Here is a 12,306-nt window from a genome sequence, read left to right as displayed (position 1 = left end):
AACTATTGAAATTTTTGCTAATATTTGCCGTATAAGACCGTGAAGTTTTGCTGAGACAGTTTTCGAAAATATTTTGAATTGGTGAAAGTAGTGCTAAAAACTATTTTTTCGGGGCCACCCTATCTGAATTTAGTAATTTTGTCATAAAACATTACTTATATGAGATAAAATAAATGTTTATTGAGCAAAAATGCTTAGAATTAAATTCTCAATAACTTTGTAGAATAATATGATCCGCTAGTCAAAAGATTAAAAAAATAGATTTAAAAAAAATCACAAAAGGACCAGCCTAATGGCAACTAAAACCAAAAATAGATCTTTTCTTGTAGATCATTTCTTCTGAAGACGTCAAAACTCTAGCACTGATAGTTTTCGAGTTATCGATTTATGTCGTGAAATTTGACGAATCCGACCATTGTGCAATGTAAAGCTTCATATCATCAGCGTACACCAGTTTGAAACATTCACCAAGACCCAAAGCAGCATCATTGAAGAAAATAATGAACAGTAGCGGTCCAAGATTGCTACCTTGCGGTACACCAGATCTGTTCGTGAAAGGCGCTGACACATAACCATCGATCATCACCCGAAGCTGCCGATCCCCAAGATAGGATTTCAGCCAAGATACCAGATGCGTAGATATTCCGAGAAGGGATAACTTGTGTAGTAGAATTTCGTGGTCGATTTTATCGAAAGCTGCTTTCAAATCGCTGTAGACCAGGGCTGCCCAACGTACGGCCCGCGGGCCGGATGCGGCCCTTGGCTCCATTTTTTGTGGCCCGCGGCATGTAAGAAAAAAATACTTCATAACCGACCCGAAAGCTTTTCTGTCTGGCTCAGGAATACCTTCCTATTTTTAATTAAAAATAATGTTGTTACTAATTAAAAAAATAAATCTGGGCAAGCACGAAGTCGAATGATGAAGCACGGGCCAGTATGAAGGAGCTTGAACTCTTCTTTGAAAACTTAAGGCCTAACAACTGATAGAGCTCCGGCAATGACACGGGCGTTGTGACACTTGAAAATCAAGGCAATTTTGTTTATCTGTTAATCGATTGTTGATCAGTCACAAAAGTTAATTTTATTTTTTTGTCTTTATTTGAGAGGTTTTCAGCCCAAGGCTGGCTCAACTCTTAAAAGTTAATTTGTGTTATTTCTCTGCACATTGCATTTATCGCAAAACAGATCTATGTGCAAGAACGATCAATATTCGTTAAGTAGCGACGAAAAAAAGAAAGATCGACTGGAAGATTTGTTCTGGATTTTTTTGGCTTTCTCAGTCTTATGTATTCAACACGATGAGTTTTGTTTTGCCCGACGATTCGGCCTTGGAAAAGGCCAAAATAAGACTGACATAAGACATAAGAGTAAGCATATGCGGTATTTCGAAAAATTTCGTTTCAGGTGGTTCGAAACGAAATTCCGCGGAATTTCGCGGAATTTGAGCATGGCGAAATCTGATTTCTTGATTTCGTTTCGTTTCGTAAAATTACAAAATTTCGCTGTAAAAACTAGCTTCTAACGAAATTTAACGGAATTCCGCGAATTTCGAAACAAATTTAAGCTTAAACCATACTTTATATTATTAAAAATTTTGGCTGCGCCGCTGAACAAAACCGTAAAGTTGTTTTCAAAACTTTAAGTTATCCAATTTTTTCTATTAACGCTTATTACATAACCCCATTCTTAGTCGACAAATACGTATGTAGTTTTCGTCTATTAAACATCTTCAACGTTTCAAAGATTCAAATTTGTATTTTGTGATATTTTTTACTATTTGTACAATATGAATGCGGAATCGGTCGTGTTGCTGCTGGGACGGCAACTTGTCCGGGAGACGCGAAGTGAAAAAAAGCTACCTCGCGTAGCAGAAATTTGTTTAACCAGTGTACAATCGACCTTGTTGATGTTGATCACGCCAGCTAGTGTGGGAGAACGCGAAGTGATAAAACTAATGTCTGTATCGAAGAGCACACAATTATTTAATGCGGAATCCATCATATTGTAGAAGCTTATTAAACGAAGCACATTGATTTTGCGTTGGATTGATTTGAAACACAGTTTTCGTCTTCTTGTTTTCAAAATATCTTCGTTTACAATAAATATTTCGTCGCTTACCAAGGGGCTTACATGAATTACCTTCTCTACTATCCAACGATTCCTTCCCCGTAGCGCACACGGAGATGCAGAGCATTTCTCGTTTTTTTTTATTACAATGAGTGTTAAACTAATTTCCCTCTCCTAATCCTAAATTGGCTGTAAGGACGTGACCAGCATCGTTATTGGCCTTGAATTGGAAACTCCGAAGGAAGGAAGGGGAAGGAGGGGCAATATGCCCTACCTAAGCAAAGACTCCTTTAATGTCTTAGCTGTAACAATTTTCATGGGTATTTTTACCTCATTCAATAGTTAAACAATATAACTAACTGATGCCATCTAAAAATTGTAGGAAATCTCAATCAAATTGATAATATTCACATTTTAAAAAAGTGGTGATATTTCGCTGCCGGAAAACTCATGAGGCAAAACGCCTTCTAGCTGGCAGCTATTAGGGAACAACGCATCACGCGTCGTCGAATCAGCATTCTGCTATAAACAGTGCGTGGAGTCGCGTAGTACATTGTAGGTTAGTTGCCCTAGGGCGTTTTGCCTCACTGAAATGTTAGATGTTTCGTTTCTGTTATTTTGACACTTTTTTCGCCCAACCTATATAATTTTAGGTCTAGTTTCGTTACAGTCATGCCAAATACGGTGAATATGAGGGAATACCCAAAATGCGTTTTGCCTCAGGGGGGCGTTTTGGGGCCTCTTCCCCTATACAATAAAAATAACTTTTTTGTAGCCCAAGAATATTATTTAATTGGTGAGCTGTGCATATTTGCTGTTTCTCGGCCAATCAAGATTAGCAACTACGATGTGTACTGTTAATCAAGCTAAGTTCTTCTTTGGCTATTTGCACAATATGTAAGGAACATTGAAGATTTGTGAGTATTTCTAGATCTTCGCAAGGAATTTGCAAAAAAAAAATCCAGAGTTCTTAACTTATGATTGACAAGACATTAGCTCAGTTTCTATCCGAAATACATATCTTTGTGCATTTTAGAAAGGTGCACATGATTTTTCTAAGCATTCATTTTCTAATTTTGACTTAGCTCAATACTATAAAATCACGCTGACAAGACAAAATGAAGTATGCTTCAGGATAATTACATTATTCTTAAGTGAACTAAGGTTTTAAACGATATTTGAATCCGTATATAAAAAATCCCATAATTTCTATAAAGCACTGTCCAGTTAGAATCCGGAATCATTTATTGTATTGCAGCGGCAGGGAAAGTGACCGCTACAAGAATTATTTTTCAGCGGTATGTCTACCTAGGCGCTCACTTTCTGTTACATTTCATGGTGTTTCGTGTAGCGAGTCAAAAATTGTTCCAGGTGGAAGCCACTAGGAGAGAAAAAATTCTGCACTCCCCCGTTGTCCAGCTCATCGACGGTGAATCCTACGTCAAAATGGATTTAGGACAGCTTTCTGGCCAAAAATTCTGCATGTCGACGGCACAAGGAGTTGTTCCTGCGAGATTAAGTTTGCTTTTATAGACAAATTTGCCAAGAAACTGATGATTTGGCGAGAGATATGCAACTGCAAAGCAAAGACCAAAGTGTTCGTGACGAATGAGACGATGGACTCTAAGCTGTACAAGGAAGAATGTCTCAAAAACCGCGTACTAAGTTTCATGAAAGCCCATGAAGGTCCCGTGAAGTTTTGGCCAGATTTGGCGAGTTGCTACTACAGCCGGGAAGTCATCCAGCTGTACCGCGATAATTATGTAGGTTTCAACTATAAAAACATAATTCATCCAACTGGCCGCAGTTCCGGCCCATCGAGACATTTTGGGCAATAATGAAGCGGAAGCTAAGGAAAAGTGGATAAACAGCTCGGAACACGACTCAGATGACCAAAATGTGGAACGAATGTGCCAAGGAACTTGTCTTCGGAGGTGTGCAGCGTTTGATGAGAGGAATAAAGAAGAAAGTGCGAATTGTCGCTAGAAAACTAGAAATGATTTGCATTTATATTTTTTCCTTAAAGTACAATAAATTACCTTTGTTTTGATGTATAAAACTTATTTGTATATCAATACGTTACCTAGATACAGATGTTTTATTATTCCGGATTCTAAATGGACATAGCTTTATATTTTTTATACTTGCTGATATAAACTGATATAAAATTGATCATATTCGGGATCACACGCTCCACTATGAATTCCTTTGAAATCAGCACAAATTCTGGAGATTGCCTTATTGTCAATGGTATATGCGGCGAAAATACGGTGATTTATCACAGACTGCCTTTTCTGTTATTATAACTTTATTGGTCGTAAAACAGTTATTTGACTTCGAAAAAGTGAAATCAGAAATGCGTGTACATAATGTAAAACCAATTTAACAAAAATTCCGCGGAAAAAAAATTGAAATTTCGTTTCGTTTCGAAAAATTTCGAATTAAATGAACCTTGATTTCGTATCGTTTCGAAGTCTCGAAAGAAAATTTATATTTCGTTTCGTTTCGATCCGAATCAACATAGACATTTTAAATTTCGTTTCGTTTCGTTTCGTTAGGAAAAAGTATGTTATCGCATACCCTTACATAAGAGAAAGCCAAAAAAAAATCCTCCAAATAATGTTGACGAAAATGGAATCAGAATACCAATGCGCAAGCTGCATGATCCTGAATGATTGAGTGGCTTGGCCTTTATAGTAGATGCCACCAAACATCTCAATGAATTGAACATAAAGCTGCAAATTAGGGATCATCACGTTGAACTTTTATTATCATACATGCAAACTATTGAAACAAAATTGAAACAATTTCCCACAATTGATTGTCGAAAACTAATACATTTCTCGCATAACTTTTCAAAAGGTCCTAAGTAACATTTTTTTCATGAATTAATTTGAGTACTGCAATCAAAAGCTTTCATGTTTTTCTGTTGATTGTGCTATTCAAATTAAATCATGAAAAAAATGTTACTTAGGTCCTTTTGAAAAGTTAAGCGAGATTTCTTTAATCCTGTAGAAAACAGTCGAAGCCTATCTAGTCTAGTCTACACATACACAGCCAGTTCGTTAAAGAATCTTGGAAAGTGTTAGTCTCGACTACGTCTATCACCTTTTTTGTCATTATTTACGTTTGGAGCATATCGTAAAAGTTCAAACATAAAAGCGGCCAGGCCTACAGTGCAGCGTTGTTTAATATAACTGTGAAAATGAATTCTCAACTTGATTTCACATGTAAGCCATAGAACGGGGACATCTCGTACCAACCGTCCCGTTCGCATTATGAGGTGATGGTTATTGAAGGGGATCGTTGGGAGTGGCTTGGGTATGATGATTAATAGTCACTCCTTGGGTCCTAGACGTCTTGGGATGGGACACAGTTTTTAGTCTAGTGCCCTGGCTTATACACTGATGGGCAAAAGTAGTCGTATGAATTCATGCTGATTAGTATGAAAACATGACGAAGGCTTATATGTCCATCAGTGTACATATAAGCCTAGGTTCAAGCGCCATTACTCGCCCTCTGGAACGAAAAAGAAAATAAACAAAAGCGATGAAAAACAATCGAAAACCCATAAGACGATAAATATTACATTTTTACTTACAACAGTTCCACATTTTTCGTGCCTGGAATCGTTATCTCGATTATCCCCGTCAAAACACAACTTATTTCCATAAAACTTGAATTGACTATAAGTCTATAACTTATAGGGGAAGGGGGCAATATGCCCTAGCTAAGCAAAAACAGCTTTAATATCTTTGTAACGATTAAAATTAGTATTTTTATCTTATGCGAGAGTTAAACAACGTGTACATTTAACATTAATCGCAGGTTTTTGTAAAATTCCATAATACAGTGGGCTGAACATATAGTGCGTATGCCGGAAAAAAGATCATCAAAAGTGATGTTTAGCCGAGAAAATGGAAGAGGACGTCGGCTCCGAGGTAAACCATAAACTCGCTGGCTGTGTGCAATCGAGGAAGATGTGCGTGCGGCCAGTGTTCAGGGAGACTGGTGATTGGCGATTGGCGGACTGGTATATCGTATTTACACTTCGCATGGATAGTTTAGAACGCGCATTTTCGCCTACTATGCAGGACAATGTCTGCCGGGCTGACTAGTGTATAATAATAAATTAAATGAGAATGAATTTCAAAATTGTGTTTTTGAACTTTAAAATTGAAATAATATGTATGTATGTTAACAACCTGACCTGACTCAAGTCTTATTCTGCATGTGGTGTCATCCAACAACAAAGTCAATTTTACATGCTGCCTTCAATTCTATTAAAGGTTCGAAGGGGAGGGGAAAATGGACTCGTAAACGAATAGGAAGCATCTCCTTCAATAGTGTAACCCAGAAACTAACAAAAAATACGCTGAACATGAGATGGTTTGTTTGGAGCATAAGACATTTATTACAGCTGTGAGGAAAAGTACTTGGTCGTAACTTTAAGCCTCTTCCAATCAAATTACATAATGTATGTATATGTATATTATTGCGTTTATTTTTCATAATGTATATGTATATTATTGCGTTTATTTTTAAAACGGTTTAGAAAGGTGCCAGCAAAAGTGGTACATGTCACATTGAGTTACAGGAGACGCATTTTCCAAAAAACTTCGACTAATAAATTCAAATTAACAATGCAACTCAATCATACCAACATGTAATTAGTGCTGTGCCTCTTTAGTGAGAAAGTTTTTTTACACATTTCAAGTTTATTGCAACGAAATGCATATGTATACATAATACAAAAGACTGCCCACTATTAACTCAGACATCATGCACGCGTACAAAAAAGGATGAGATTGAGCAACGACTGCTACGCGCACATAAAATTTAGCGCACGCGAGTCTCACGAAGCTTGTGTACCTCACATTAGCATTGGTGAGTCGCATTGAGACATCTCAATGCGATCAGCTCATGCGCTGTTTGCCATGGCAAACCTGTGAAAACAACAGCGAAGGTGCGTAAAACAGCTTGGGCGGGAAATTTTCATTCAATAATATCGTCGCCTCAGTAACGCCAGCTATGCATTCCTAGCGCATGAGATGAGTCTCATGAGACGTACAATGAGACACGCTCACTCAGTTATTTTATGCGCGCGCTAGCTTCTCTCGTCGCACCGAATCGATGCTACGTGAGATTTTGTAGCTCATGGCACACTGTCTCATCCATGTATACACGAGAATCAAGAGACTCTGCTATTAACCCTTATGCGGCCAACAAAAAAAACACACGTGGATGGCCGACAGGGTACCCGTGTTCCCATAAATTGATATTCTCATAACTTCAACAATTTTCAACCGATTTGGATAATTTTGACAGTTTTGGAAACAGAAACTCATATACTTTTTGCCCATTGTCAAGGTTTACAGCTTATGCCCATGGTTATACAAGAAATTTTTGAAGTAAGAGTCTACACGCGTAACCAAAGGCCATTCAACCAGTTTCAAATATGCTACAAGCTCTTTGCGATTCTTAGAACTGAAGGTGTTCACAGTGTATGCTTTGGGTGATGCAAAAATCCCTGAAACGAGGTCTTAGTCATCCGAGAAATCTCTGGAGTAAAGCCTAAAGATCTACTTGCGTAACCAAAGGCCTATTATGCAAATTCAAAAACGGTGCATACTCTTCGTAGTACTCAGCATAGAATTGATTCGCAGTATATGTTCCGGATAATCCAAGAAGCCTCTGGAGTTATGCCTTAAGGTCTACACTAGGGCAGTTCACATTTCAAAAATGTTTGAAAATTCCAACTCCCATATGTCTATTAGCATCATTTTGATATTATAGGAGTCCTGGCAAAATTTCAGGCAATTCGGTGGCCATTTAGGGGTGGCGCAAAGTCAATTTATGTTTATATGGAAATTTGTATGGGAAATACTTTAAATTTATTCAAATCCCCCTACAACTCGTAAATCGTGATGAATTAAAATAAACATCCCCAACCTCCATTTTTATAATTGCGCTCATTGCGCTCATATTTGAGCTCAACCAGTGGATAACTCATTAATTTTGATTTATATTTCCACTGCTACGTTGAGGCTAATTACACCATTTTAGCCATTTATCTCATATTCACACTTTCAATAGAACCGTTCAATCCACTCATAACTAATGTGTTATCCGGAGGTCTCATTTATATAGATTCCAAAATGAACATAAATTGACTTTGCGCCACCCTAAATGGCCACCGGACAGCCTGAAATTTTGCCAGGACTCCTGTATTATCATAATGATGCTAATAGACATATGGGAGTTGGAATTTTCGAACATTTTTGAAATTTGATCTGCCCTAGTCTACACTCATAACCATGGGTCTATGGACTTGTCTCAAAAGTGGTACATGCTCTTTGCGCATCTTGAAATCAAATGTGATCATTACATATGTTCTGCGCTATCGAAGAAATCTCTCGGATAAGTCCTCTGGCGCCTTCATTGCATATGTTCATGGTCATCCAAGTAAACCCTGGAAAAGGCCTTCAGGTCTACACGCGTAACCAGAGATCCTTCAGATTTTTTCAAAAGTGTTACATGCCCATTGTGCGTCCATTGCATAGGTTCATGGTCATCCAAGAAAACCCTAGAAAAGGCCTTAAGATCTACACGTGTAACCAAAGATCCTTCAGATTTTTTCAAAAGTGTTACATGCCCTTTGTGGTACATAGAATAGATTGCGTCCATTGCGTAGGTTCATGGTCATCCAAGAAAACCCTGGAATAGGCCTTTAAATCTGCATGGGTACCCAGAGATCTTTTGGCTTGTTTCAAAAGTGGTACATGCCCTTTGTGGTACATAGAGTAGAATACGTCTATTGCATATGTTTATGCACTTCCAGGAAATGCTAGAATAGGCCTCAGGATCTTCACACGTAATCAGATGTCTTCAAAAGTGGCATATTCCCCGCTTTCATTGCATATGTTTATGGATGTCCAAGAGAACACTTGAACAATCCCCAAGAACTTCACGCGTAACCAGAGTTCTTTCGGCCTATTTGAATAGTTATACATGCCTTTTATGGTACGTAGAATAGAATGCACCCATTTCAAATGTGCATGGTCATCCAAGAAAACCATGAAGTAAGGCATTAGGATCTACACCAGAGATATATCAGCCTGTTTTAAATTTGGTACATGCTTTTGGGGTCCATGAATAAAATGCGTTCATGGCATATGCTAATGGTCATCCTAGAAATTTGTGGACTAAGACTTCTAGGCTTACACGAATATCTAGAGGGCCTTTAAGGTCACTCCTTACGGAATCCAAGTTTCAAAGTGCTCGCGTTTTTGGGGGCACACCACTCGATACGGAAGCAACGCACAACTGTCATTTTTATTATTTCACGCATGCTGCGACGCAGCAAAGCTAAATCAACAAAAATGACAGTTGTGCACCGCCTCCGTATCGACTGGTGTGCCCCCGAAAACGCGAGCACTTTGAAACTTGGATTCCGTGAGGAGTGTCCTTAATCTAATTTTAATATGGTACATGATCTTTGCAACAACAACAAGACAACAATAATGCTAATTGGAATGCTAATATATCAAGATGAGGTTTCACATCTTGTTTATTCTTCAATAACTGCCCAGAGCTAATGACAACAACTTGAACTACTTGGAATGCAAACATATACCAATAGCCTTCCGTTCATGGGTTGATCTGCAGATCATTTCTATAGGGAGTTTATAGACTACCTAGTACCATGGCAAAAATAAAAACTACAGCAGACGTTCGATAACTGCAAGTCATTTAACTGCAATGGTTTTTAACTGCAATTCGATAGTTGCAACAGTTTTGCAGTTATCGGACCGCTAAACTTCAAACTGATTTAGATGCACTTTTATTGCATTTGACGTCGATTGACAACCGTTTGACGTCTAGATTGCGTTGCAGTTATTGAACGGCATTCGATAACTGAAAAGTAAACATTTTGCAGTAATCGAAGGGGCCATCCAGAAACCACGTGGTCATATAGGGGAGGGGGGTTTGGAAAATGACCACGATAAGCCACATGGGGAGGGGGTGTTGCTCTCGAACCACGTGGTTTTTTTAACACGAAAATTTTGGTAAACAACAATAGCGGTGTAAAAATACAAATCATCAAAATTTAATGATTTAATCATTAAACGCAAAGCGCATCTTAGGGCCGATGCCCACGTAGCGTCTTTTCAACTCAGTGTTAAAATGAATTTAGCATTAAGCATCGAGAAAACCCGGTAACGCAGCGTCGGTCGGAACGCCGATGCATATCTGAGTTATTTGGCCAACTTAGCTTTAGATCCTATTTCCATAAAAAAAAATAAACGAAAAAGCAGGTTGCGTTTCAGTCTCAATTTTCACCAAAAAAAATTGGGAAAGAAAAATGAAAAAATATTTTCTAAAAATTCCGCCGCAGAAGGTTTTTGGCATCACGCCGCCGACACTTTTGCATCAGCGGACCACAGCTACAATTTTGAAAACTGTTCATGTTTTTACAATAATTCAAGAAAAATCTTCAAAAGAATGTCTTGTGGATATTCAGGAAAAATCCAGTAAAAAATTTCCTGTAGAAACTTCGACCTTACTTCATACAATCCTGATAAAATGCTAGCATTCAGAATGTTTTTGAACAATTCTCTCTGGAAAATTTTGCTACAAATTGGTCATGAAAAAAAACAAAATATCGCCAGTGTAAATGCCGAAAAAAATTCCATGTGAATTCTGTCTGAAAATTCAAAACAGTCTCGTGGGAAATACATATAATTTTTGGTGGAAAAAAATGTTCATATTTTCATATTTTTTGCCTTTCTCGTACAACTAAGTTGTACCGAAAGGCTATCATTTCACTCCGATAATGAACTTTTTATAGAAGCCTCTGAGACCCATAGTATTATATACCAATCGACTCAGCTCGACGAGCTGAGCACATGTCTGTCTGTCCGTGTGTATGTATGTGTGTATGTGTGTGTGTATGTGTATGCACAAAAGCTATAAAAAACATTAGACAACTTTTTGTATAGTAATCCTTAACCGATTTTCTCGCAACAAGTTTCATTCGACAGGGGACAAAGCCTTGTTGATCACTATTGAATTTTATAACAATCGGTCATTGCGTTTAAAAGTTATGAAGACAATGGTACGAACCATATAAGCTCCATATAAGGTTGGTGTCTCAACTAAATGCGAGAAAGGCACCACCAACGCTAGGTGGATTAATCTGGGTTTTTTTACATTCTAATGAATTTCTTCGACAAGTTCTTCCGAATCTTCTCGCTTCAAAAAGAAGATTTATCGTTCGTCATTGCTGTAGGTGTAATTATCGTGTGTTATGACAAGTTATGTAGAGTATTTTATTCATTAAGACATTGTAGTCAGATGGAGCAGCACTAAATAAATAAATAAATAAATAAATAAATAAATTAGAGGTCACTTATATAATAACCTATTTTCATTGAAAAATTTGTAGTGCTTCTCAGGTACCTATAGGAACGCTGCGCTGTTGGCGATAGGTCAAATAATAAAAGCGTGCATTTTAGGGAGTGCACTTCAAAATGTTTAGTCTCCAGTTAACCTTACGAGCAAAGGCATAGGATTGCCAATCCGGAGATGACGAGTTCGATTCTCGTTCCTGTCTAGGATGTTTTCGGGTGTCAAACATTGTCGACACCCTAGGTATAATGTATCCTTCGTACTTGCTACACACGATATATAATCGTACATTTGCTGGCATTTAAAACTTTCAATTTATAACTGAGGAAATGCTAATAGAATAAACTAAGTTGAAAAGCAGACCAACTTCCAGTTGGAATATGGAGCCATAGAAGAAGAAGAAGACTTCTAAATTTTTCAAGAAAAAATCTTCTGAATTTTCATGAGAAATTAAATAGCCAATGCCACATGAAAAACTTTGATATTACCGTTGATTTTTTGTTTTTGGATTTTTGTTTTCAAATTTGGAATTTTGAAATGAAATTTTTTACGCTCTTTGTGAGTTCTATCACATTTTTTAAATTTTCCAAATATTTTTTTAATTCGAGGCATTATTTAGAATTTCCACGGAAGAGTCTACGGATTATCTTCAAAAAATACTTTGGATTTTCAAAGAATAAATCTTTAGAATTCTCAAGGTTCGTGTTTTTTTTAATTTGCACCATAAATTCTTCCAAAATATCATGGGAAATTCATTCTTCTTCGGAAAGTCATTTTGATTTCTTTGTAGGTTCAGCTAAACATTGCTTTAAATCTTTAAGGAATTTT

Source organism: Armigeres subalbatus, chromosome 3 (assembly GCF_024139115.2).
Source record: "Armigeres subalbatus isolate Guangzhou_Male chromosome 3, GZ_Asu_2, whole genome shotgun sequence".
NCBI classification, from domain to species: domain Eukaryota; kingdom Metazoa; phylum Arthropoda; class Insecta; order Diptera; family Culicidae; genus Armigeres; species Armigeres subalbatus.
This window is presented reverse-complemented; position numbering follows the sequence as displayed.